The sequence below is a fragment of the Chionomys nivalis genome, chromosome 22 (genome assembly GCF_950005125.1).
Source record: "Chionomys nivalis chromosome 22, mChiNiv1.1, whole genome shotgun sequence".
Taxonomy (NCBI): domain Eukaryota; kingdom Metazoa; phylum Chordata; class Mammalia; order Rodentia; family Cricetidae; genus Chionomys; species Chionomys nivalis.
Window position 1 is genome coordinate 1,173,064 of NC_080107.1, and position 27,648 is coordinate 1,200,711.

The following is a 27,648-nucleotide window of genomic DNA, read 5'->3' on the forward strand; positions in this document are numbered from 1 at the left end:
CCCACAACAACAACAAGAAAAAGCTCATCAGAGAGAGAAAGAGAATGTCAACCCATACTATAAATCTGTAAAGTCTTTACCAGTGTGCATTGGGACCATGATTTAGTTTGGATTGCTGACCCTGACCCTCAGTAGATACCTGATGATGTCTTGCTCTGGGTAAAAATGATCCAATTCAAAGTTACCTATTATAAAATGTGGTTAAGGAAATGTAATAGCCAAGAGGATGTAGTAAAAGAAGAACCTGCAGAAACAAAACATTTGTGGGTGAGTAAGACAGTGTGTTCAAATGTGTCCTTAATGAGATTTATCACATTTTCCCAAAGGATCTGGGGGCTTCGTGTGTAACTTAATAGTAGAATGCTTTACTAGCATGTAGGAGGCCCTGGATTCTATTCCTAACACTGTTTTCTTTTTAAAAATTTCTTCCTTCCTTCCTTCCTTCCTTCCTTCCTTCCTTCCTTCCTTCCTTCCTTCCTTCCTTCCTTCCTTTCTTTCTTTCTTTCTTCCTAGACAGGGTTTCCCTGTAGCTTTGGAGCCCGTCCTGGAACTAGCTCTTGTAGACCATACTGGCCTCAAACTCACAGAGATCCGCCTGCCTCTGCCTCCTAAGCACTGGGATTAAAGGTGTGTACCACCACCACCCAGCTTTATTTCTGTATATATTATGTACGAGTATTCTGCGTGTATACCTGCATACCAGAAGATGGCATGGGATCCTATTTTAGATGGTTGTGAGCTGTCTTGTGGCTGCTGGGAATTGAATTTAGGACCTCTGGAAGAGCATCTCTCTGAGACAACTCTCCAGTCATTATTTTTTCCTTTTTTTAAGAAAAGGATTTGAGTCAGTTGTGGTGGCACATTGGTGTGGGAGGTTCATCTGTCTATGTGTTGCTTTTATTGGTTAATGAATAAAGAAACTGTCTTGAACTCATGATAGGGTAGAGCAGAACTAAACTGAATGCTGGGAGAAAGGAGGCAGAATGGGAGAGAAGCCATGGAGACGCACTGGAGCCAGACAGAACTTTATCTGGTAAGCCACAGCCACATAGCGATACACAGATTAATGGAGATGGGTTAAATTACTATGTAAGAGTTAGCCAATAAGAAGCTAGAGCTAATGGGCCAAGCAGTGATTTAATTAATACAGTTTCTGTGTGATAATTTCAGTTTGGGGTGGCTGGGATGAACAAGCGGCCTTCTCCAACAAATTGGCGCCCAACGTGGTATGCTAAATCCACGTAAAACTTGAGAGGGCTTGTAAAATTCTAAACACTTTTAATACCAGCACTCGGGAGGCAGAGGCAGGCGGATCTCTGAGTTTGAGACCAGCCTGGTCTATAAGAGCTAGTTCCAGGACAGGCTCCAAAGCTACAAAGAAACTCTTTCTTGAAAAAACAAAACAAAAGAAAAAGGATGAAAATAGAAAGAAGAAGCAGGACATTTTCAGTTGCAGTTGTCACATCCTGAAGGGGAAGCAGTTTGTGAAGACACACACTATAGCTGAAAGAGAGTCCAGATACTAGCATCAGCAGCACCATAGCTGAAAGAGAGTCCAGATACTAGCATCAGCAGCACCATAGCTGAAAGAGTCCAGATACTAGCGGCAGCAGCAGCAGAAGCAAGCAAGGAAGGGAACAGAACAAAACTTGTGTATGCCGCCTCTGACTGTAGAATTAAGATTTGATTGAGCAGGTACAATACCCTTGTGGGTTATTCTGTGGAGGTATAAGGAAAATGTGTTATCCACTTATTAATACATTTTTATCAAGGTTAAATTAATTTTCATAAATAGAGATGACCTCTTGGTTGGCTTTTTTTTTTTAATCAAGTAGCTTTTTTTGGTAGTAAAATTTGTTATCCTTGCTCTCTCTTTTTTCTTTTTTTGTTTGTTTTGTGTTTTTGAGACAGGATTTCTCTGTATAACAGCCCTGGCTGTCCTGGAACCTGATACTTAAACTAGGTTGGGCTCGAACTCACAGAGATCTCCCTGCCTCTGCCTCTACTGCCCTAATGCTGGGATTAAAGGTAGGCACCACCACACCCGGCTTGTGGTAGTAAAATTTGTAAAGGGAATGAATGATATATGCCCATCCTCCCCAGGACTTCAAAATGACTCACTCCGGGTACATAGCCACCAGATGGTAGGAACAAAAATACTCTGCTTTTCCTTATACAGATAGCCAGTGTTTTGAAAGATGAACATTTTTTCATTTCATCATGTCATTTATAGTTTTGTTCTGTTTCAGAACTAGAATCAAGGCTAGATAAGGGATTAGAGCTGTATAGCAGTAGAGTGCTTAGTTAGTTTATGTGAATCCCTGTGTTTGATTCTCACACCCTATAAACACTGGGTGAGGCACATACTTGTAATCCAACACTTGGGAGGTGGAGGCAGAAGGATTAAAATTCAAGGTTGTCCTTAGCTACAGAGGCAGTATGAGACCACCTAGGAGCTACATGAGACCCTGTCTTAAAAACCTAAAATAATGATGATCAGACCCTGTCTTTTTTTTTTTTTTTTTAAGGTTTATTTACTTGTTATGTATACAGTGTTTTGCCTGCATGTATGCCTGCAGGCCAGAAGAGGGCACCAGATCACATTACTGATAGTTGTGAGCCACCATGTAGGTGCTGGGAATTGAACTCAGGATCTCTGGAAGAGCAGCCAGTGCTCTTAACCTCTAAGCCATTTCTCTAGCCCCGAGGCCCTGTCTTAAAAAACTACAATAATGATGATGATGATGATGATGATAATCAATTTGCCTGCTAAGATGGTTTAGCAGGTAAGGTTGCTTGCTGCTAAGCTTGCTGACCTGGTCTTTATCCCAGGGACCCACATGGTAGAAAGAGAGAACAGATCCTGGAAAGTTGCCCTCTGACTTCCACTGGCACACTGTTCATAAATAAATAAATGTAATACATTTAAAAATGAATAAAAATAGGCCAGATGGTGATGACGGCACTTGGAGAGGCAGAGGCAGGTGGATCTCTGTGAGTTTGAGGCCAGTGTGGTCTACAAGAGCTAGTTCTAGGACAGCTAGGGCTCTTACACAAAGAAACCCAGTCTTGAAAAACCAAAAAATAAAGAAGAAGAAAGATAAGTAGATTCATTATAATGCACAGCACTCTATCCTGTACTCTGTCTGCTGATTTGAATGTTGCTAAGTATTGAAATCCAGGCCTTCTTTGTATATGCTGAGCGTGTACTTTAACACACTGAGCCATTTAAATCTCAGCCCAACAGAACTTCTCTTTTCACTTTTTATTTAAAGAAAAAACAGGATGTTCCCACAGTGTTGCCTAGGCCTGCCTCAGATCTACAGTCCTTTTGCCTCAGCTTCCCTAATAGGCTTGGTTATAGGTGTTTACCACCATGCCCAACTTCTTCTTTTTTTTTTCTTACTCTGTAGACCAGGCTGGACTGGAACTCACAGAGATCTGCCTGCCTTTGTCTCTGAGTGCTTGTGGTTAAAGGTGTGCGCCACCAGGCCCAGTTCCTATTTCTTTTTAGACATACTTTTATTTTCTTCCTCCCAGCTTTTTCCTAATCTTTCATCATTTTATGGTATCTTTTTTTTTTTTGGTTTTTCGAGACAGGGTTTCTCTGTGGTTTTGGAGCCTGTCCTGGAACTAGCTCTTGTAGACCAGGCTGTTCTCGAACTCACAGAGATCCGCCTGCCTCTGCCTCCCGAGTGCTGGGATTAAAGGCGTGCGCCACCACCGCCCGGCCATTTTATGGTATCTTGCTTTTCGGTGATGGTTGTGTGTGGGGAAGTTAAACTTTTGAAGGTTATTGAACACTGAATATAATGTTCCATGCATAAAAAAAGAGAAACAGGAAAAGAGAAAAACAGCCATGCATGTCTAAAATATACTTCAATTCATTAACTTATATTCATTTTTATTTTTTGTTTTTTGAGATAGTCTTTTTGGTTATTTAGTCCTAGCTAGACTTGATATGGTCCAGGCTGTGTCTCCTGTTTCTGCCTCACTAATATTGATTGCCTCTAGCAATTGTCTTTGGCTGTTGAACTTGGCAGGGATGAAGTTTGGCTATAGAAGATATCCTAAGTAATGAGAGAAGATTCTTAGATAATGAGGTAGTTCTTACTATTACCTTCTTGACAATGTATTTCTTTCTCATTCCACTTTGGCTAAAAACTAGATCAAACAAATGTTATAATGCCTGTATGGTCTTTGAGTACAATAGACTAAATAAATGAGGGTTTTCAAAACAGTAGTATAAATACCAGGTGTTAGATCGTGGCTAATGACCAGGAATGTTGGGCTACATAGATAAGAAGTGTGATGATGGGTGACGGCTGTTCTGTCAGACATAGAGCGAATAAACCGAACCTTGGTGACCTTCCACTTTACATCTATAAAACGGCAGGATTCTGTCCATAGTGGTGCTGTGGAAGGGAAAGGTAGTAGCTGAGCAGTGGTGGCACATGCCTTTAATGCCTTTAATCCTGGCACTCAGGGGCAGAGGCAGGTGGATTTTTTGAGTTCAAGGCCAATCTGGTCTACAGACTACATTCCAGGACAGCCAGGGCTGTCACAAAGAGAAATCCTGTCTCGAAAAACCAAAAACAAAACAAAACAAAAAAAAAAAAAAAAAGGAAAGAAAGGAAAGAAAACAAAAAAAGAAAAAAGTAGAAAAATAAGCTGAGAGCATTGTCTCACTGGCAGAGCACACACTTAAAAAGAAAAAAAGAAAAGAGAGAAAGAAGAAGACAGAGGTAGTAATGAGTTCAAAGTGTATTTCATTTAGCAGATGCTCCATTGGTTGCTATTACTGGGCAGTGGTGAGCTATTATTATTGAGACAGGGCTTCTTTTTTATGATTTATTTAACTTTATTTTATGTGAATTGGTCTGAATGTGTCAGATCTTGTGGAACTGCGTTTTCAGACAGTTGTGAGCTGCCATGTGGGTGCTGGGAATTGAATCCGGGTCCTCTGGAAGAGCAGTTAGTGTTCTTAACTGCTGAGCCATCTCTCCAGCCCCAACAGGGCTTCTCTGTGTAACAGTTATGACTGTCCTGGGACTCAACTTTGTAGACCAGGCTGGCCTCAAACTCACCCACTGAGATCCACCTGCCTCTGCCTTCTGAGTACTGGGATTACAGGTGTGTGCCTCCACCACCAGACAATAGTTTATTCTTAATGAGTTTATACTATATGCCAGACACTTTTAGACATTTATGTTACCAGACTTGTCTGTAATCGTGGTACTTTGTAGACTGAAGCAGTAGGATTACTTGAAGTTTAAGGCCACCTTGGGCTATATAGTGAGTTTTAGGCCAGTAGGAACTATATAGCAAGGTCTGGCTAAAAAAAACAAAAATTACTTTTATGTGTATTTTTATTCTTCCAACAGATTTGTCTGTGATGAGGGCGATGTGTGCCCATGCAAAGGCTAGAGAAGGATATCCAGGATTCTGTCGAGCACTCTGTGGTTTATGTCTTTGAGCCTGGAGCTGGGCTGGTGACCAGCAAACTCTAGTGATCTTATTGGCTCTGTCCTACCCATAGGCATGCATATGACCATGTCTGGCTTTTTACATAGGTGCTGGTATCTGAATTCAGGTTCTCACGTTTGAGCAGCAAGTGAGCTGTTATCCCCTGAGCCATCTCTCCAATGAGAGATAGTTGGTTCCATTTTATTGTTAAGAAAAGAGGTTCGGGCCGGGCGGTGGTGGCGCACGCCTTTAATCCCAGCACTTGGGAGGCAGAGGTAGGCGGATCTCTGTGAGTTCGAGACCAGCCTGGTCTACAAGAGCTAGTTCCAGGACAGGCTCCAAAGCTACAGAGAAACCCTGTCTCGAAAAACCAAAAAAAAAAAAAAAAAAAGAAAAGAGGTTCGGAAATTACATAATTTGGCCAAGGGCACATGGAGGTGCTGGAATACTTACGAAGGAGTAGCTAGAAGACAGCAGTTTGACTGCAGTCTCTTTTTTTTGCCCTTGTATTACCATTATAGATTATGAAAGCTTTATGAAGATTAATTTTGCAGCAGCCAGTAGGAACACGCACCTATTATCCAGCACTCAGGAAGCAGAGGCAGGGGCATCGCCATGAGTTCAAGGCCAGCCTGTGTACACATAGAATTCCAGAACAGCCGTGGCTACATAGTGAGACCCTGTCTAAAAAATAAAAGTAAAAAGTAAATAAGAAATAGCATCAGCAGGCGGTCTTAGGGGCAGAAGTGCTCGCTGCCAAGCTTCCTGACCTACGTTATCATGATCTCCTAAGGAGAGGATGGATCCCTACAGATTGTCCTCCGACCTGAACATGAGTGCTGTGGTACATGTGTGCCTGTGCACATGTGCAAGCATAGATAAACACAGATACATTTTAAAACAGAAAGAGAACCCTTTTAATTCATCATCTTGGCTTAGTAATTAGTGAATAAATAATAACAGTCTTACCAGGTGGTAATATGCCAGCATTCCCATCACCGAGAAGGTAGAGGGATTTTGAGTTTGAGGTAAGCCAATGGTCCAATGAAACCTTATCTCAAGCAAAACAAAGCAACCTCCCCACCGAAGAAAAAAAAAAACAAAACCCAACAATACCCCTCCCTAACCTTAAATGAATTCAAAGAAAAATCCTGGTAATGTTGTATTTAGGTCAAATAAAAAAGCCAGGTAGTTTTGAGTTCACAAAGAAATAGCATTCTCTTATTTTAACGATATTTTTTATCTATTCTAAACTCTTTGTTTGTGGATCCTGCCTGACACTCCGGGCAAGCCCACATTATTTTGATGGAAAGACAGAGGTTTTCCTCTACAGCTCCGTGCATTCTGCTTCCTTTTGGTTAGAGCAAAAGAGGCTAACAAGCTGTGAACAAGCCTAAGCGTTTATTTTTCCTCATTAGCTTTAATGCAATTAAATCAAAACAATGAAATTGAGAGTTTGCCTCAGATATTTCCTACCATTCCAATCAACACACAGCCCTGTTTCTGGGATTTCTCTCTCCTTCCCTCCTGGCTTCCTTTGGGAAAATGCTTTGGGGAAGAAAGCAACAAACCAAACAGCAGCAGGCAAATAAAGTAAGCTCTCTTCTGTTTTCCCACCCTGCTAGGTAGGGAAAGGGAGCAAGACCCTCATCAAAGAGGAACTGAGGCTTAGGCGTGCCGCTCTAAAAAGCTTTGTTATTTCGCACCTCCCACCTCCCCGCCGAGCTCTGCAGTAATTCCTCAGAGACTGTATAGTCTCTGCTTTAAATATAAATATATATATATAATATATATATAAAACTTCCTCGTCTTTCTCTCCTCTTTTTTTTTTTAATTTCCTATAATAAAGTTTCCTATTGGATAAGGTCAGCTCCCTGATTTATGCCTGGCTCCTATTGGAAGCTCGCAGGGGCTGACATCACTTAGGAAAGCTAGGGTAGGGCTGCCAGATCGGTTTGTCACCACCCAGGCTTCCTTGCCTCTGGCTGGGTGCAACTTCCATTTTAGGTGTTGGATCTGAGGGAAAGGGAGAGAGAGAGGGAGAGAGAGAGAAAGAGAAGGCGAGAGAGAGAGAGAGAGAGAGAGAGAGAGAGAGAGAGAGAGAGAGAGAGAGAGAGAGAGAGAGAGAGAGAGGGGGGAGAGAGAGAAGGGGGGTCGAGCAGAAGGAAGGGAGGGAGAGACAGACGCGGAGGGAGAGGGAAAGAGGCAGGAAAGATCCTGAAACGAGGAAGAGGGCGAACCTCGTTGGATTTTCTTAGCACACTGCTGAAGCTTTGGGTTTACTCTTAAAGGATCGGCTTTAGAAGTCCACATCTGAGGTGTGTGCTCTTTTCATTTTTTTTCTTTTCTAAAAATGTGTGTATAACCAGTTGGGGAAAGGCTAACCCAAGTGGAATTTTTGTCTTAATGGTAACTGGGGGGAAATTAAAAAAGGCAAGAGAGCCTGTTAATGCTGACGGTGAATTTCTAATCAATTATGTTTTTCTACTTTTAATAGTTTGGACGTATTTTGGTATTTTATTTATATTAAGGCAAAGGTAAATGTACTAGGTGTAATACCGGAAGCTGGTTAGAACCAGAGGTAGAAGTTGTGTAGATTACATTTTTGTGTGTATTTTTATTTTATTTTTCTGGGTTAAGCTAACATACTTCTGTTTTCATAACTCAAAAAGTTAGTTTTTGGCATGTTGTGTGTGGGTTGTGAAAGGGATTTGTCCTGGTCGGGAGAGCTGTACAGATGGCTCTTACCATGTTTAAAAACTTCCAGCCCCCTCACCTTCAAATCTGTGGCAGTGGAAAGTTGTAGGGAGCTTTAGAGCTTAAATAGTATTGTTGTTTCCTCCTGAGAGTTTGAACGGCCTGGATGGTTGCAGCTCTGCTCTTCCTGGGTGGATCCCTTACTTCTCCAGGTGTGGTGGGTGGGAGCCTCGCCTGTTTGAAGGAGCCTCTTTGCTTTGCCTTGGAAAACAAGTGGATCTCTGTTAACTGAATTGCCACAGCTTTTTTTTTTTTTTTTTTTAAACCTAAAGTTACTTTGGATGGCAGAGATTTGTGAAGGTGTTGTATGTTAAACCTGCAAATATGATAATGGTGCTTTCTGGGGTAAGGAATTGTAATCGTGCTTTCTGTTGGCGGTAGTAAAGCGGCAGAACACCTGAAAGTCTTCAGCCCTTTCGGTTTCTGAGAGGGCCCTAGGTTGTGAAGGGTTGGGCGAAGAGAAACCACTTAATGAAAACATGAGTTTGCAAAACCCACTTGAGAAAGCACAAAGGGAATTTCATTTTTAAGCAACTGGAAAGGTGCTTTTTAGAGTTGTCTTTTGTTTGTGTGTTTGCTTGGCTAACTTAGCAGTAAGTTAGAGCACTGTTAAAGGCCTGTGACTCTGCTTCATGTTTTAGGATTGGTCTTCTGATTTGCTTGGTTTTGCTTTTTGCACATACATTCTTGCAAATGTACTGATCCCAGATAATTATATAGCCAACTCATCAGTAGCTGCAAAATAGGGTACTCTTTTTTTAAAATGGGAATCAGTATGGGAATTAGGGCTGGAACAGATACTGCTCTAATTGTAGTAAGATGGGTCTTAATGTATAAGCTGCTCATTACCTTTAAATTGTTATGAATCTTTTATTTTCTGGTTTTGTAGTCCCTGCCCCCATTCTTTTTAGACTGGAACACTTCCTTGAGGTTTTTTCTTCTGTGAAGACATTCCTTGCAAGATGATTTTATCCTTGTGAGGTTGTGGCTTCTGGAGGAAACAACTTTTGTTCCTCTTTCCCTTTCCATATCGTCTGGGCGAGGGTTACAGGAAAGAATTTGACGACTGCGCCTCAGAATAAAGAGAAGTAGTTGGAAAAAAAGAAAAAAGACAACGTGTACAGTCAGTTGGGCTATAGTTCTCATTTCTAGTTTTTTCAATTTTCCTTTGAAATTCTTTTTCTTTGGAGGTTTCTTGGTGGGTCTGTGGAGGGTTGGTCTGGTGCTGCCAGAGTGTCGGTTTCTCGCTCAGCCCTTAGGGGGAGGGATGAGCGTCTGAAGGAGGAGTACAAAGGCAGTTTGAAAATCGGTTCTGGATGACTGCTGGTGATCCGGGTCTGGGTCCGGCTCCGAAACTGGGCTTTGTGTAGCTGGGCTGAACAGCGCTGGGGTCCAGGACTATTGTTACAAACTAAGCCGTTGTTTGGCCTGCAGTGAAGTCTAGAGCGTCTGGAGATGATAAGATGGAAGATTATTGTCTTTTACTTCACCTCTGTTGGTTCTTTCAGGAATCATAGGAAAGGGTACAGATAAGTAATCTTTTATTTTGCTATTATTACTATTTGCTGTGCTTTTTATATTGATTTTGGGTGAAAATGATGACAGATAAGTATGCATTGTACAGATGTCTTTCCTTGTCTGCTTTTTATATAAATTGCTTAGTGTCTTTGTTAGGTGAGTGAGGTGGTGGTCTGTTTCAGGTGTGTGGGGTCTCATGGCTGGTTAGAGCTCTAGCGCCTTTCTGAGGACTCTGGTATGGACACGTTCTGTGCTGCTCTGAAATAGAAGGAAAGCTTCCTATAATTACATCCCAGCCTTAGGTTTATTAAATAGTTGGCTTCTTAGGGATGGAGGAGACAAGATTCAGCTTAGATCACTATCTATTGCACTAGCAAACTATTTAGCTCTGTATGATTTCTTTTTCTGTTATGGTAGGTGCTGGTCCCTGTTAGTGCCTCTAGGTTCTCCTGTCCCCCACCCTCTCTCATTGTTTTATTTTATTGTGTGCTAAGCGTTTTGCATAGACTACCTAATTTTTAATAACAATTTTTTGAAAAGGAATTTGGTACTCAGAAGCTGAGATTTTCTGAATATCTCACTATCTAAATGGATTATCCTGGTCTGATTGACCACAAAGTCAATGGATTTAACCAGAGATACACTGCCATTACCCGGAGAGAATGGGCATAACAGCTGGAACTAAAATAAACGAAGCCTTGCTACAGGAGGAGTGCTTTAGTCCTTACCTAAAGAGACGAAATTGGAGTAAAAGACCAGTGTCCTTAGTGCGAGTGGAGCTGGATATGCTGTGCAGGTGCCGTGTGAACTCTGACCAAGCTGGGGCTAGAACTCGGCGACTAACACAGGCCAGGCAAGTGCCCTGCCCCTGAGCTCATCACCAGACCTCTTATATTCATTAGTTATTTTGAGACAGTTCTGGTTGTCCTTGAACTCTCTGCAGGCTTGACCTTAGAGGCCTGCCCGCCTCTGCCCCAGTGCTGGGACTAAAGGTGCGCACCACCACTGCTGGCTGCTTTGTTCATTTTTAACTTCTGGAAATTGGCTTCCACCTTCATTTGCTCATTAGTGAAATTAGAGAATTTTCAGCCCTTTGGATTGAATGATACCACCTTCCAGTGACAGGCTTGTAGGAGGTAGTTCTAATAAATGTATTATCATGTATCTAATAAATACATCATACTATATTAAAGATTATGTCTTTCACCCAGACTGAGCTGCTTGTGAGTGGGTACTGTCTTGTCTCTATCCCCGTATCACCTGTCTCAGTGTCTGCTAACTGAGGTGCTCAGTTAGTCTTCTCTAGTTAAGGAACTTGATGGGATTGAGAAGGCTCCAGGTGAGACATGAATTAGATTCCCATGTAATTTTGACATTTTCACTAGCCTGCTAGTTTAGAACTTTTTTTTAAATTTTATTAATTTACATTTATTTCCTTGTGGGAGTTGGGGAGGGGCGTGCACCTGTTCCAGCTAAGTTGGCAGGTGTTGGAAGTCAGGGAGAGTCTGGTTTTTCCTACGTGTGGATTCTCGGGATTGAACTCCAGTCCTTACAGTTGGTGGTACGTGCCTTTATCCACTGAGACATTTCACCAACCCTATCTTTGGGAATCTCATTTGGCTGAGGTTGGCCCAAACTTGAGAACGTAGTGAGGACCTGCCCTGTGTTTGTGATTCCTTCTGACCCTTCTGTCACATCCTTATGTTGCTGGTACTGTAGACATGTGTCATCACAGCTAGCTTCAGAACAAAGTTTCTGGAAATAATGGAAGATTCTAAGGTTTAGCTTTTCTTAGCAATCAGTCTAAAGAACAGTGTAAGAGGTAAGGTGTCTTTGGTAGCTTAGGCAGCTGTTGCTGGGGGAAAACGTGGGCATCAGCGAGAACCTGATCAGTCCTGCTTGGATCACTGGTTTTTATACCACTACTAACAAAAACACGAAGAGCTTGGGATGATAATTCTACACATGAGTGCTTCAAAGAAAATGTGTTTGGCAACATTTTCTCCTTCCTCCAGGTCTCATTTTGAGACAGGGACTCCTGTCCTGATCTTTTTTTTTTTTTCCTTTTTTTTAATTAATTTATTTATTTATTGTGTATACAATATTCTTTCTGCGTATATGCCTGCAGACCAGAAGAGGGCACCAGACCTCATTACAGATGGTTGTGAGCCACCATGTGGTTGCTGGGAATTGAACTCAGGACCTTTGGAAGAGCAGGCAATGCTCTTAACCACTGAGCCATCTCTCCAGCCTCCTGTCCTGATCTTTCTGTCTCTTCCTCCCAAGTGCTGGAATTATAGGAGTATCTACCACACCTGGCCTGATACCAATTGTTTTTTTTGTTTGTTTGTTTGTTTGTTTTTTGTTTTTTGTTTTCTTTTTGGTTTTTCGAGACAGGGTTTTTCTCTGTGGCTTTGGAGCCTGTCCTGGAACTAGTTCTTGTAGACCAGGCTGGCCTCGAACTCAGAGATCTGCCTGTCTCTGCTTCCTGAGTGCTGGGATTAAAGGCGTGCGACACCACTGCCCGGCTCTTTTCTATTCTTTCTTTATTTCTTTATTCCTTTATTCCTTTATTTTTTTTTCCTTTGATAGGGTCTCTCTGGTTTGGAGCTGTCCTGGAACTTGCTATATAGGCCAGGTAGGCCCCAAACTCAGAGAGGTCCTCTTGTCTCTGCCTTTGTGTTGGGATTAACGACAAGTACCACTACCACCGCATCCTACATCCTAGACCACATCTAGTCTTAAAGAGTTTTTCTTCAAGTATTCTGTGATGACCAGTGGTAGGTAATTTGGTTGATGTTTTCATAAGTCTCATACAATGGGGAAAGTGGTGTTTAAAGTTTTTATTTTAAATATGCAGAATTTTTGCTGGGTGGTAGTGGTGGCACACGCCTTTAATCCCAGCTCTCGGGAGGCAGAGACAGGCAGACATCTGAGTTCGAGGCCAGCCTGGTTTACAGAGCTAGTTCAGGACAGCCAGGACTGCATAGAAAAATCCTGACAGGGGAGGGGTGGGAGGAGGCATTTTATTTTGTAGTAGGCAGCAACTTTGGGGAGTTGTGGGGTTTGTCTCTTCCTAAGGAAGGTGTTGATGGGGAGACAAAACAGGTAGCACTGCTTGAATGTTTTCATAATTTCATCAAAGACTTTAGAAAAAAGCAAGTTACTCCCTTCTTTGTGTTTAGCAGAAACAGAACTTTGTGTAAATGTAATTTAATCGGAGTGAACTGAGACAGTTTGGGTTTATTATCATCAACTCTTGAACCAGATTTCCGTTTGAAGCCGCCCTCAAATTTGCTAAGAGCCTCCTCTCTGCCTCCTCAGTTTCTTGGTATGTACTACCATACCTCCTTTTTTCTTTTTACATGCCATTTTGAGTCAGATTCTTCACCTCAAGCCTTCCAGCCAGAATTTGCTAAGCTAATGTCAGGTTATAAATGCTTGTACAGAAATGAAGGCAGGGTTTTGCTATCTTTTTTACTGAACCGAGCTCCCTCTTGGGAAACATCCCACTTGCAGCCCGTATTTATGGACATTTGAAAAACTATACCATGTAGAAATTTTGATTTCATGAGTGCTTCCTGTGAAAAGTTGACTTTTTCCTGAGGAAAAGTCTGGCTGGGCTTAGGATGCATATCTTAGACGAAGCCCTGTTTGGAAGGAAACTTGTAACTTTTCTTCTCTCCACCGAAGCCCTCACCTTTCAGAGACAGGTTCTTGCTGTGTAGTTTCTTCTATTATGTAACCCATGCAACCAGGGTTCTGATAGTGTGTTTTTTTTTTTTTTTTTTTAATTTTTTTTGGATTTTTCAAGACAGGGTTTCTCCGTAGCTTTTGGTTCCTGTCCTGGAACTAGCTCTTGTAGACCAGGCTGGCCTTGAACTCACAGAGATCCGCCTGCCTCAGCCTCCCGAGTGCTGGGATTAAAGGCGTGCGCCACCACCGCCCGGCTCTGATAGGGTTTATTTGGTACTCTTTAGCCTCTGTGATGGCTAGTTACCCAAATTCCTCGACTTCTAGTCTATATTATTTACGGTTTCTCCTGGTTCTTCCCCTGGTGTTCGCTTTCAGGTTCTCTGCACCATATTCCTAAGCTAATGGTCTTCTCAAGATTTTGATTTTGTCCTTAGTTAGTTGTATTGGTGCAAAAGACAAGTGTAGAATACTGCTTCTGGTTTACTTGCCTTAGATTGACATGAAGGTACCATCTAGGGAGTCAATAGTGCCTGTCACTGTTGCCCCCAGGTTTCTCTGTGTCGCCCTGTCTGCCCTGGAACTCTGTAGACCAGGCTGTCCTCGGACCCAAAGAGATCTATCTTCTTCTGCCTCCCTAATTCTGGGACTAAAGGATTGGACACCACTCCCAGGCCCTTAGTTAGTTTTTATGTTTGATATTTTCTTTTAGATCTCATCTGTCTAATTAATTACCCATTCTAGCCTAGCCAATAGTAGAGCAAAAGAAGTGTGCTTTTCTCAGAATAAATGACCATGTTTGTATGCGTGACCAATGTTGTGTTTTGTATTGGAGTGGAGAAGCATGTTTCTTACTGTAGAATGAAAAGGTACTTGTTTGAAGAAGTTTATATTTTAAGAGACCAAAATTTATTCTGATGTCTGAGGACATAGACATTGTTACAGAAAGTAGGTCGACTTTTCAGTACCTTTATCAAAGCAGCTGCAGTTCCCATCTCATGGCAATCAAGTCAGTCTGTTGAATGAAGTTGCTGTATATTCACTCCACTTTCAAATAGAGGAGTCGATTTTAAAAGGGAAATTGATGCCAATCTGATTTCTTTCCTGCTTCTTTGTTGGGATGGGGAAACTGTAATCCTCTGCTGGTCCCTCCATGGCTGGCTTTGCAAACTAGGACACAGTTGGGCCCTAGAGTGTTCACCCTGCTGCAGGGCGGCCAAGGAGCAGGCATGGCTGTAGGTGTGTAGAAGCCCCCAAATCATAGACATACCTGAGGATCACAGTTAGAAAAAATGTAGAGAACCTGGTATGCCACGTGCCAGTAATCCTAGTATTTGGGCAGCTGGACAGGAAGATCTGGAGAGTGAGGCCAGCCTGTGCCACATAGTGGACCTTGCTAAAAACTACGGATAAATAGAACTGGCTAGATGGCGTGAGTAAGGTGCTTGCTGCCAAACTCGATGACTTCTGCATGTGTGCCTCATGGCATAGGTTCCACACATATACATATGCAAAATAATAATAATAAAAAGACCTAGTCAGGTGGTGCATGCTAGTTCAAGACTAACCTGAACACATGAGAAGTAGAGGGCTCAGGAATGAAGTTTTCCTTGGGTAGGTAGTGAGTTTGAGGTTAGCATGGGGAACTTGAGACCCTGTCTCAAAAGGAACACAAATGCAACCAACTAAACAAAAAAATATTAAAATAAAAACAAAATCAAGCTAACTTATTTTCTAAAGTTTAACTACCTGTAGTTAAACTTATTTTCTAAAGTTTAACTACCTGTAGTTCTTGAACTTGGCAGGTGTACACTTAAGGCTAATGTAGGAGAGGAGATGGGAACTAGCTGGGCTAGATATCAGCATTCTTTCCTAAAAGCAAATCAGAAAAGGCAAAATAGAACAGAAGAGAAAGAAAGGAAGAAAGAAAGAAAGAAAGAAAGAAAGAAAGAAAGAAAGAAAGACACACAACAAACCTAGGGCTGAGGAGGTAGCTCAGTAGTAGAACATTTATCTGGTATAAACAAATCCCTGGGTTTGATCCCTAGCACACACAAAAATCTGCTGCATGCCGTGCTCTAGTGTATAATAATAATGTGTATTATTATATACCAGATATACTTAATAAGTAATGAGCATATAAGTACATATGTTACAATCTGTTGAAAAAGTATAATACGTAGAGTGGTGCCAAGAGGAGAAAATTTGTGTGTGTGTGTTGCTGCCATCTATCCATCTGTCCGTCCGTTCGTCCGTCAGTCTGTCTGTCTTTATTTGAGACAGAGTTTCATGGATCCTAGGCTGGCCCAATGAACTCCCTCCTGTTCCTTTTGCCTCCACTTTTCAAATGCTGAGGATTATGTTTTACAAGACTAGAGACCAAAATAAGTGAGTGGTCATATAGGTGAGAGGAATAGAAAGGGCACATTGCCTAGACTGGTTGTTACCCCGGTCAGAAGAGATGGTGGGGGTGAGTATGAGACCTGTCTGGGCTGGTGTGTACTGGCACAGGATCCTGTTTGGCACTATCACGTACAAAGGGAAATTACCTTTAGGTTCTAGAGACAACAGCTGTGACTAGTGTTCCCCTACTAACTTGAGGCAGCAGCAGGCCCAATCTTTTTCTCCCAGTGAGAGTAATTTTCATAATAGTGATTTGTATAGGTTGATGATCCTTGTCTCGGAGATCAAGCAGGAAAACTGTTCCAAGTCCAAGACTAACCTGAACTATGCTGTTAATACTAGTGCTGTTAGTTAGAATAAGTTTGTCTGTATTTGTAAAGATATTTTTTTCTTATCTACATAGTAGCCTAGGAAAAGGAGAAATTTAGCAAACATCTGCTACAGTTTCCTTTTGTCCACATTTGTTGGTTTTGCTTAGGTGTGTTAGACCTCACCTGCTGCTGCTTCTTATGCTCAGAGACAAGATCTTTCTACATAGCCCTTGAAACTCACTATGTAGACCGAGCTGGCCTGAAAACTAACCGAGGTCTGCCTGTCTCTGCCAGGATTAAAGATTTGGGCTACCAAGCCTGGTTAGAAGTTCCTCCCTTCTTTAATGTTGGATTTGATGGTTTCTGGAATCCCCTCCCTAAGACTGGGGATCACAGTCACTTTATAAGCTACCATACCCATCCATATTTTTATCTTGCATATCAGAGTTGATAATCCTTGTTAAGTAATCGAAGGACTCAATTTTCGCTTTCCAGATATGTAAATTTAATTTATTGCTGATTATCAAAGCATATTCTGAACTACTCTGCTTGTTGATTTTGATGGGACTGAAAAAGAATAACCAACTATTTGGTGATTTGGTGTTTTTTGGCAACCTTTATAGGAAAGTTAGATAATACCCAATCACCAGACACCCTGTGTCTTGAATCACCCATACTTATTTTCCCTCTCACGATTTCTGACTTAGCAAATCTGTTATTTAGTTAAAGATATCTGTCCCCCTCCCCTGTGTGTATGTGGCTATTCAAGATGACAGCATAGTTCAGGTTAGTCTTGGACTTGGAACAGTTTTCCTGCTTGAACCTCCCCAGGCTGGGTTTACCCTGTCCTGGCTACTACACCCATCTTTCCCTTTACTTTTGTTAGAGGCTTTAGTCCTGGTCCTTGCCGTGGTTACTCCTTCTTCTTCCCTCTATTTTTAATTATCTGGTTGTCCTCCTGTTACTTAATACCATCTCTGAGGGATGACTAAGGACTGCCTCCCGATTCCCATCTCCTACCTGTATCATTTTAGGTGGGCAGTACTCCAGGTAATCACAGATTTCTACAAGATTTTCAGGTTGCTTTAAGTAACTGGTTGATTCTTATTTCTCCAGAATGTGTAGATAGTGAAGGTTTATAATTGTCATGACTATCGTGTAATGCTGTTCATGTTTTTTAACCAAGTCTTCACTTAAAGTATCTCATAGGAATACTTTTCTCCGTAGCTCTTAAGGACATTTTGCTACTTTTTAAAATTTTTTTTTATTTATATATTTTTATCTCAAACCAGAAGTTAAAGTGACTTGGCTTGGAAAAATGTCAGCAGTAGTGCTCGATGTCTGAGTTTCTGGTTATCCCTCATCTGTTATCAAGTAGCCTGGGAATATCTAGGGGTCACGAATGCTTGAAAGATTTAGGACTTGGCCTTTTTGCAGTAGAATATGGAACCAGTCTTGGGAATTTGTATAGATTTGTATGCAGGAAATGAAAACATTGAAAATGTTCTGTCTGCAGTGTAAATAGGCATGTTCCCAGAGAGCAGCTCAGGGGTCTACAGATGGCTTGGCTGCTAAGTAAAATAGTATGTCTCTAATCCCAGCAATCCGGAGGGTGAGGCAGGAAGAGACCAGCAGACAGCAAACTGTGAGACTTTGACTTAAGTTCTTGCTTTCACAGAGCTTCTAGGTCAATCCAAGATGCCTAGTGGGCAGCAAAGCATGCCCAAGTGTATTTTCTAACTTCTGCCCCTTCGTCAAAGGAATGTTGTGGTTAGATTGGCAGGAGCAGGCCACATGGTTTTCTACAGCTGTGAGAATCACTGTGTAGCCTTTTTTTTTTTTTTTTTTTGTGTGTGTGTAGCCTTTTTGAAAATGTTAATTTCCAAATGATTGTGGCCTCCAGGTTGAAGTCTCAGGTGGATGGATATTTAGTTGGCATGAGGAGACTACTAAGAGTAGGAGCTGGTTAATTCGAGTTTATCGATGTTATTTATTTGTGTTACCCAGTATTGTTTTATGATTGCATGTTAATGCTGATTTGAATGTTATGCCAATATGTGGTGTGGAAAACTCAAGTTGCCTGTTAAAGGAAACTTAGACCATGGCTCCGTTCCCCCTCCCCTTGCAATTTTGAAATTGTGGAACAAATGCAAGAGAGGATGTTAGCATTGAAACCCCAGCTGTACAGTTTGTTTAAAACTCACAGGAAGGGCTAATTTACTTCCTGTCTGAAAGGGAAATGCTAGCTTCCTTAACTTCCTTCTTGGCCAACTCTGGCCAACTTGGAATATGGGTTGGGGAGGAGGGGAGGAGCTTGGTCATGTAGTCTTTTTTTCCTTTTTCTTCTTCAGTGTTGCAAATTGGCTTAGCACTTCATACATGCTGGGAGTTACATTCATTCAGGACGCGCTATTGATCTCACCTGTTACCCAAGCCTTAAGAAATAGTTACTATAATGTTTATATTGAGTTGTGTGTTCTCCCTTTGCCTCTGTGCTTTTTTTTTTTTTTTTTTGGTGTGTGTGTGGGAAGCCTGTACTGAAGTTGTTTCTGCAGTTCAGGAAACCTTCCCACCCCTCAGACATTATTTTACATCCAGCCTGTTTATGTGCACTCCCCTGTGTTCTCTGACCAAGGAGTTGTGGGGAAAACTTAACTCATTGGACACTGAAAGGCAGATTGTAGAGAGAACTGGAAAGAAGGAGTGGATGACAAAAGTTCCTTATTTTTAAACTGAGCCAAGCAAGAATTCCAAGTGGGGCCAGTTGGCACTCTTCCTGCTATTTTAGTCCAGGCTCCTCCTTCCTACTGACCGGTCAATTGTATTCTCTGTTTGATGTGAGCTCGAGGAGGGGGAGAAAAAGTAGTGGGAACAGCTGGTGTCTTCATCAAACCCTCTTAATAATTCTTCTTGAAGACCGCTCTGGAGTAAGGAGCGTCCGGGAGCTGGAGCTGGGTAGTGGAGTGGCATAGCTTCCTAGGCACCCTTCATTCTTGGGATGCCGGCTGTTTGGAATCTAGCCTGACTCTATGAGACACATTCTATCTCCCCTTCTTCTGCCTTCCCAATGCTATGATGAAGTCTCATCACATTGTCCAGGCTAACTTGGACTTAGAGCATTCGTCCTGCCTTCATGTCCCAGCGCTGGGCTTATTTATGGATGTGAGCCTCCATTTACAGCTTTGGAGCTTGATGCAGGAAGCTAGATAGCAAACAGATTCATCCTTCACCTAAGGTCCTGAGCCTTCCAGGGATGTTCTCGTTAACTCATCCTTTAGTTGAGTTTTCCAAATATGTCTGAAAGAGCCAGAGATAGTTCAACTCAGGATCTCTAGTGAAGTTAAGTTAAATTGTAGTTGATGGACTGTACTTTGCTGGCTCACACTCCAGGGTGATGGCAACCCTGAGTCAACGCTGCTTCCCTAGTTCACCTGTTTAGTCTGACGCAGACCTGCCCGACACCTTGGAGCAGCAGCAGCATGAATAGGGGTGTTTAGTGCTGTCGTGCGGATGTCTTTTACAACTAGTTTTTTCTTGCTTTATTTCAGAAAACTTCCTTAGATGCTTTTAAGAATTCATTTTGTAGCCGGGCGGTGGTGGCGCACGCCTTTAATCCCAGCACTTGGGAGGCAGAGGTAGGCGGATCTCTGTGAGTTCGAGACCAGCCTGGTCTACAAGAGCTAGTTCCAGGACAGGCTCCAAAGCCACAGAGAAACCCTGTCTCGAAAAACCAAAAAAAAAAAAAAAGAATTCATTTTGTAGGTCCATCTCCTAGTATTTGATCGACTCTCATTTATTTGGTTTGGGCCATGAGCAAGGGAAACTGTAGCTTCATTTTCAAAATTCTTGAGAAAAAGAGAATGAACTTTGGGGCTAGATAACACTTTTGTTTGTGTGTGTCAGTGGGGTTTGTAATGGCTAGGTCCTGCTGCTCTCCAACAGAATTGCTAAGTACTGCTTTCTGTCGACTGGAATAGCTGGCTTGTGTATGCTCTTGCCAGGCCTCTCATCTGACTGTGTCAGGTCCAGATAAGGACGAAATTCCTCAAACTTGTGCCCCTTTGCTGTAGAGATCGTTTAGTCAGAGATTCAGGAGTTAGCTGATAGAGTTTCCAGCAGGTTTTGGGAGGGTGGCTAGGAGAAGGAAGGAGAGAAAAGATGAGAGAGATGGCATTTTACTAGTTCTTGGTTTGGAATGTTCTTCCGGTTAGAAGTATCTGCTGAGCTTGGCTGTTTTTTTTTTTTTTTTTCTGTTTTGTTTTGTTTTGCTTTTTTCGAGACAGGGTTTCTCTGTGGTTTTTGGAGCCTGTCCTGGAACTAGCTCTTGTAGACCAGGCTGGTCTCGAACTCACAGAGGTCCGCCTGCCTCTGCCTCCCAAGTGCTGGGATTAAAGGCGTGCGCCACCACCGCCCCGCGAGCTTGGCTGTTTATGCACAGTGAACAGAACCTTGGGCAAAGGGTGCTATTTCTTTGGATCTCAGGAATCTCTGATTGATGGAACTTGACCTCTGTCTAAAGTTTGCTTCTGGAGTTAGGATTACTTCCAATAGGCTGTACAGGATAATAGAAAATGTATAGTTTAGCCCATTCTCGGAGCCAGCCATTGCTTTCTTTTCTGACTAGGCTGTAAGAAAAGCTAAGGTTGCTGTCTCAACCTCTTTGCTGCCTGGGCTACAGTGCAATTCCTAGTGGCCCTCCTCTTGTTCTCTTGGGAAGTCGGGAACTTTGCCCTCAGAACTTGATAAACTGCCTTTCTGCAGGGTGGAGTCTGCTGCCTTTGTTTGTTCTCTGTGGGGCTGGCTTTAGGAATTAATTCCACATGTAGAGAAATTTGAAAGTTTTGAAAGTGACGAAAATGGGCGATAAAGAATGTGACGGGGGACCCAGTCTCCTGTTGGTGATCAGCTTGTCATTGGTGGTGCTTTCTGGGGCTGCGCCACTTGTGGCTGTGTCGACTGGAAGAGCAGCTCCAGCTTGCAGCACCCCACTTGGGGGTCTCCACAAGGAGACAATTGCCAGGTAGTTTTTAAAATCCTTTCCTGCCACCAGACTCTTACTTAGGTCTTTGCACATAGTGTCTTTCTGCTGATTCTTTAAGGCCCGAGCTTTGTCCTCTGTAGCGTTGGCTTGAGGCTAAGAGGAGGGTTGTTTTCCTGAACATGATAAGGAACTGAGCAGGGCAAAGCAGGAGCTCTAGCTGGTGATTGGTAGACAGGATGCCCTGGAATGTGGTTGGCCTGCAGCCCAGAATCCAGCACTTTGTATTTGTTTGTTTCTGGGAGACTGTGGTCTGGTGCTCCTGTGACAGGAAGTGAGAAAAGCTGGGAGTGGGGGACAGAGAGGGTGATGTCTTTGTCCCTGGAGAGCAGCTCTGCCACAGAGCCCTGCTGAGAAGAGAGCAGCCTTTGTGTGTCTAATGGGTCTCAGGGCATCTAGCTACTCTGAGGGATTAGAGTATGAGATCTGACTGTCGCCTTTTACATCTTAGCACTTGAGTTATATAAATGGCCTTGATCTCTTAGCATTGAGGAGCTTATTGAGTTTGTGTGTGCTTATTTATGAATCTTTAGGATTTAATTATGAATAGAATTCTAGAAGGGCATCGATGTTAGATAATGTTGATGTACTATGTATGTATGTTGCCGAAACCTTGTTGGGTCCAAAAGGGACAAAGAGACTGGTAATGCTGGAAACCTTCAGTTAGACACTTGCTACATACACACAGGTACCCGCCCATTCTGTTTCAGCGTCACCCATAACTGGGAGGGTAGGTGGTTTCCTGGGATTGTAGTACCTGCGACATTTTGTCCTCCTCAGCCCCTTTCTTCCTTGTTTTGTTTTCCTGCTTTTTATTACAGCTGGAAAACAGGCATCTTTTCTCATTTTGTGGATTGGGTGGCTGAGTCCTCTACTTGTTGCTAAACTGGCTAGCCCCTGAGCACACTCACACAGATCCGCCTTTGATTGCCCAGGAGGACAGCTGCCCTAGAGGCAGATTGCTAACATACCGCTGGAACAATTCCTCCCCTCTGTTCTGATGCTGGCCAACACAGTCTTCCCTGCTTCTAATTCCTTCTCTCCTCCACCCCAACCCTGATCTTTGCTTTTGACTTAGATGCCACATTAAAAATGAAAATATTTTAGTGAGATTTTTCTTTCTTGAGTAATGATAGGGTTGACTGTGGCTTTTTTTTGTTTTTTTTTGCCAGATTTCTAGGTGAGACTGTCAATGGAAAAGTCGGTGATAGGTCCAGAGAGTACTCTGTTTTTTTGTCCACTACCTTTCTTCTTATGTTTTTATTTTATGTTACCTTTCTTCTTTGAGTTCTTGTTCCTTATACAAAGAAACTTAATCTGATGCGGGGTGATGGTGAAAGCCTTTAGTCTGATGCTGGGTGGTGGTGAAAACCTTTAATCACAGCACTTGGGAGGCAGAGGCAGGTGGATCTCTGAGTTTGAGGCCAGCTTGGTCTACATAGTGAGTTCCAGGACAGACAAAGCTACTCAGACTATGTCTTGAAAAAAACAAACAAAAAACCCAAAACAAAAACAAAAGAAGAAACTTAGTCTGAAATAGAATACAAGCCCACTTGTCCCCAGAATTGAGGAATGTTTTGCCTTTTAAAGTGAACGTAAGCCCCACAGGTCTCTCTGGGTGGGTTCACTTCTTGCCCATGTTCACTCCCCACCTCCTTTCCTCAGACACATGCTCTGTGTCTGTCTGTGTGTGTGTGCGCGCGCGCACGCGCGCACACTCAGACTAGCCTTGAAATTCTCTTGGTTTAACCTAACCAGTATTTGGATTACAGGTGTATATGTGCTATCATATCCTGCTTAAAAAATAACAACAAAAACTCTTGTTTTAACTTCTGTGGACTTAGAATGACTCATAACCACAGGAAGCATAGAAAGCTCTTACTCTTTCTTCTGTATCAAGATGGAATATGGGTGTTTCTACTACTTATCAGCAATGCTACTTCTGAGTAGTTTACAGTAGGAGTAGTGCACATACCTACTGTGAGGCAAAGAACCACTTGAACCCACCTGGGATTTCAAAGAACCTAGGGAACACACTCGGAGATACTAGCTAGACCCCATCTCACAGGCAAGCAGACTGGTATTGCTTCAGAAGGTACTGAGAAGATGCTACTGATAATTTTTAGGTGGTGGTTGCTGTACTCTTTACTCTAGGTTCGTATTTTATCTTTCATTCATACGGGAAAAGCGTTTCATTTGTTACCTGCTAATCTAGGCAAAATAAACTTTCATGCTTCCTTCCACTCATTGCTTTCTTCCTAGGTTCAGTGTTTTGTTGGTTATAAAGACAAGTGTTTCCCTAAAGGGCTGTCTATTGTCTTCTCCTTAGACTTTGAGGAGTTGGAACTTGGCGAATGTGACTCAGTTGCGTGCTTCTACCTTTTCCGCGCTCTTTCCAAAAGATGAGCAAAAGACATGGGAGTGCTGTAGATAGGAAGTAAAAGGCTGGGTGAGATGCTGCTTTTGTAAAACAAAGAACGCGAGTTCAGACAGCTGGATGACCTCTCCTAAACCCAAAGGTTACGCTTTTCTCTGTATATTTTTTATTTTTTGCCTGGGGGTGTAAGGTGTCACAGTTAATTTTAGTGTTTCCCTTTAAATGAGGAGAGTTAAACAGTATCATGGAATTCTGGTTTTTTCACTTCCCATTGTAGACTGCCTTCCCTTTTTCTCCCTCCTTTTTCAGGAAGGAGAGAGGCATTTGGCCTCTCCCCTTCCTTTAGTCTGACACCTCCCCCACACCTCCCTTTTATCTTTGTTTCCTTATCGGCTTCTCCCTGAGCCCTGCTTTTTCCTTATAAGGCTTGGCAAGGTCCCTCAGCTAGAGTTGCAGAGGGATCTAGGTGTGTAGCTGTGTCAATGTCTCGAGAGAAAACTCGGTGTTGTCCCAGTGGGGGGGAGGGGGGGGAGAGCGCGCCTTGAGAGCGGCACCTGGCTAATGGGGGAGGAGAGCCGAGGGAGTTGGCCTGGCCTGAGCGATTAGAGGACTTGTTAGACCAGTCCTGTGTGTGTCAGACAACTCCAGAGAGAAGCAGGTTTTGTTTCTTTCCTTGCTACTCAGTCCTGGGCTCCTCAATAGGAGTCACACCTTTCCTTGACTTCAAAGCCGCCCAATTTTAGCCAAGGTTAATGTGCTAGGGTTTGGGGGTTCCTTAGGAAAGGGGGAAAAAACGGGAATGTTTTATATAGTGTCTGACCTTAGAAGGCCATGATGGTAGAAGTGATCTTTTTTTTTTCTTCCTTTTGAGATGATATCTTTCAGTATATGGTTTCCTAAACTCCTAGGCTTCAGTGATTGTCCTGCCTATGTAGCCAGGAGAGGGAATGCAGCACTTCTGCATCCTAGACAGCTTTGCAGCCTTGAACTGTATTCCCCAACTGCCATATACTTTTTGAAATTTTAAATTTACAGTAGGGACTGCAAATCTATCATCATGTATGATAGCCAATGTACGCAGGATTTGAGAGTTTGAAGACAGTTTGGACTATATAGAGTTACACACCAGCCTTGGACTGCAGAGTAGCACTGTCTCAAACAAGCAAAATGAAAAAGACCAAACATTAAGTTCTGAAATGGATGTATTGCATACTTGTAATCCCATCAGCAGGAAGCTGAGCAGAGGAGGGTTGCTGAGTTCTAAGCTAGCTTGGGTTGTCGTGCTAAGCCAGGTTCATCTCTCTGCTTGGCCACATGCTACCTAGAGCTGAGTCAGGCTAGGGTGGCCAAGCTTTGTTGCCTTGGCCAGTCTTTGGTCTATGTATTTGTGCCCTTCAGACCCTTCAGATGTCCCTAACCTGTTATCCTCAGTCTGGCTATATCCTCTTAGGTCCAAGAAGCATTTAGTACAGCACAGGTCCATTGCTCCAGAACACAGCCTGTGGCCGTGCCAGCCAGGGGAAGGTGGCTGGCTGTTTTTATTTACTTTTTTCAGGGGACAGGATCACACGGTGTAACCGATGCTGTCCTGGAGCTCATATAGCCCAGGCTGGCCTCACTTAGCAACTCCCAAGGATCGATTGCCCTGCCTCAGTCTCACCAATGTTTAGATTGCAGGTGTGAGCAACCACAGAAGCACAAGATAAACCTTTTATGTATTTTTTCTTTCTTTTTATTTTATCTTTTTTATTTTATTTTCGAGAGAGGGTTTCTCTGGCTGTCCTAGAACTAGCTCTGGCCTTGAATTCAGAGATTCACCTGCCTCTGCCGCCAGAGTCACTGCCTGACTCTTATTTTATTATATATACATGTGTACAGGTACCCTGAAAGCCAGAAGAACTAGAGTGGAACTAGAGTTACAGGCAGTTGGAAGCTGCTTCTTCTTCTTCTTCCTCTTCTTCTGTGTTCTGTCTGCACCTAAGCCTGCAGGCCAGAAGAAGATGCCATATCTCATTACAGATGGTTTTGAGCCACCGTGTGGTTGCTGGGAATTGAACTCAGGAACTCTGGAACAGGAGCCAGTGCTCTTAACCACTGAGTCATCTGTCCAGCAAAGATTCTTTTTTTTTTTTTTTAGTTTTTCGAGACAGGGTTTCTCTGTGGCTTTGGAGCCTGAACTGGAACTAGCTCTGTAGACCAGCCTGGCCTCGAACTCACAGAGATCCACCTGCCTCTGCCTCCCGAGTGCTGGGATTAAAGGCGTGCGCCACCACCGCCCGGCTCCAGCAAAGATTCTTGACTAGGGTGCTAGGAACCATGCTTGGTCTGTGGAAGAACAGCAGGCATTCTTAACTGTTGTGCCATCCTTCCAGCTCCACATGGAGAATAATTTAAGTTAGGGGCAAAAAAGCTCTCATGTGTTTTAAGTTCTTTTCCCTTGGCACTGCAATCAGATGTGTTCTTTTCCCCAGGGGAAGATGATAGGACCAGAGGGCCCGTTAGTTCCTTGAGTGAGCCTTAGGGTGGACACAGTAAGACACTATTGTTTAGCCTTTTCAGTAAAGTGGCTCCTTGGAGCCTTGGGAAAACTGCAGTTTCTGGGGTGTAAATCTTGTGACTCGGTGGTTTTCCGTTGAAATGAAATCGTGAAGTAAGCAGAGTCCCCTTTAGACTATTATTAATAAACTGTTATTGTCATTCTTTGTTGCCAAGGCTGAACTGGAACACTGCCGTGCTCTTCTGTCTTTGGGTCTTTGGTTTGTGTGTCATAGACTAGGGACTCAGAACCCCTAGGCAAGCACTGTCACTATTCAGTTAATATCCTCAGCCCTTGAAGTTTCTTTTTATTTTATTTTTTTATTTTGAGAGGTTGTTTGTAACCCAACTATGCCTTAAATTGTGGTCCTTATGTCTCACTCAGCTAACTATGATGACAGGCGTAGACCTTCCAGGGACTTGGGGTTAGTATGGATATGATCTTAACAGAGGAGTGAGAAATACTGTTAGTCTGACTGGATTTCAGAAGCTGGGAACTCATGAGGGTTGGGTTGGGAGCTGGGACTTGGGACTCTGGTGTTCAGTGTGAGGCTTGGTGCTTTAAAAAATCATTTTATAGCCCCAGAAGATAGCAAAGTGGGAGAACATAGATTTGTGGCATTAGTTTTGACTTATAATGTACTAACAGGAAGAAAAGAGGAGACTTTGGAACTAATTACAGAAGATCGTAATCTCTTTCCCCAGAGCCTGAAGATCGAAGCTCAGAGAGCTCCTCAGCTCAGGGAAAATTGGGGTTTCTTTCACAGTGCACACCCAAGGCTGACCATGTATGGATGTATCCACCTGAGTTTCATGGAAGGGCATGTGGGGTGTTGGGGGGGGGGGGATGTGGGTGTAGGTGTTTGGGGCCTGAAGAAGCTCCAGAAGGTATTGAAACTTTTTTTTTTTTTTTTGGTTTTTTGAGACAGGGTTTCTCTGTGGTTTTGGAGCCTGACCTGGAGCTAGCTCTTGTAGACCAGGCTGGTCTTGAACTCACAGAGATCCACCTGCCTCTGCCTCCCAAGTGCTGGGATTAAAGGTGTGCGCCACCACCGCCCGGCTGGTATTGAAACTTAAACAGAGTCATTGCTTCTCCCAGGTTTCCTAATTTTTTTTTTTTTTTTTTGGTTTTTCGAGACAGGGTTTCTCTGTGGCTTTTGGAGCCTGTCCTGGAACTAGCTCTGTAGACCAGGCTGGTCTCAAACTCACAGAGATCCGCCTGCCTCTGCCTCCCGAGTGCTGGGATTAAAGGCGTGCGCCACCAAGAAAATATTTATTTATTTATTTATTTATTTATTTATTTATTTATTTATTTATTTATTTATTTATTATGTATACAATACTCTTTCTGCGTGTATGCCTGAAGGCCAGAAGAGGGCACCAGACCTCATTACAGATGGTTGTGAGCCACCATGTGGTTGCTGGGAATTGAACTCAGGACCTTTGGAAGAGCAGGTAACCACTGAGCCATCTCTCCAGCCCCAAGATCCTAGATCTTTTGAAGTCAGGGATTTCATTTAATCTTTTCTGTTAAGAAAGTAAGGAATTCC

At 42.9% G+C, this 27,648-nt stretch overlaps 1 protein-coding gene across 8 annotated transcripts in view; it reads left to right on the forward strand.

Annotated features, from left to right (window-relative positions):
• Positions 1-7,596: 7,596 nt before the first annotated feature.
• Ctnnd1 (catenin delta 1) overlaps positions 7,597-27,648 on the forward strand; it is a 50,130-nt gene continuing 30,078 nt past the window's right edge. For all 8 annotated transcript variants that reach the window (XM_057754589.1, XM_057754592.1, XM_057754594.1 and 5 more), the window contains exon 1: positions 7,597-7,784. The gene's annotated coding sequence lies outside the window, so the exon portion shown is untranslated. The remainder of the gene's footprint in view (positions 7,785-27,648) is intronic.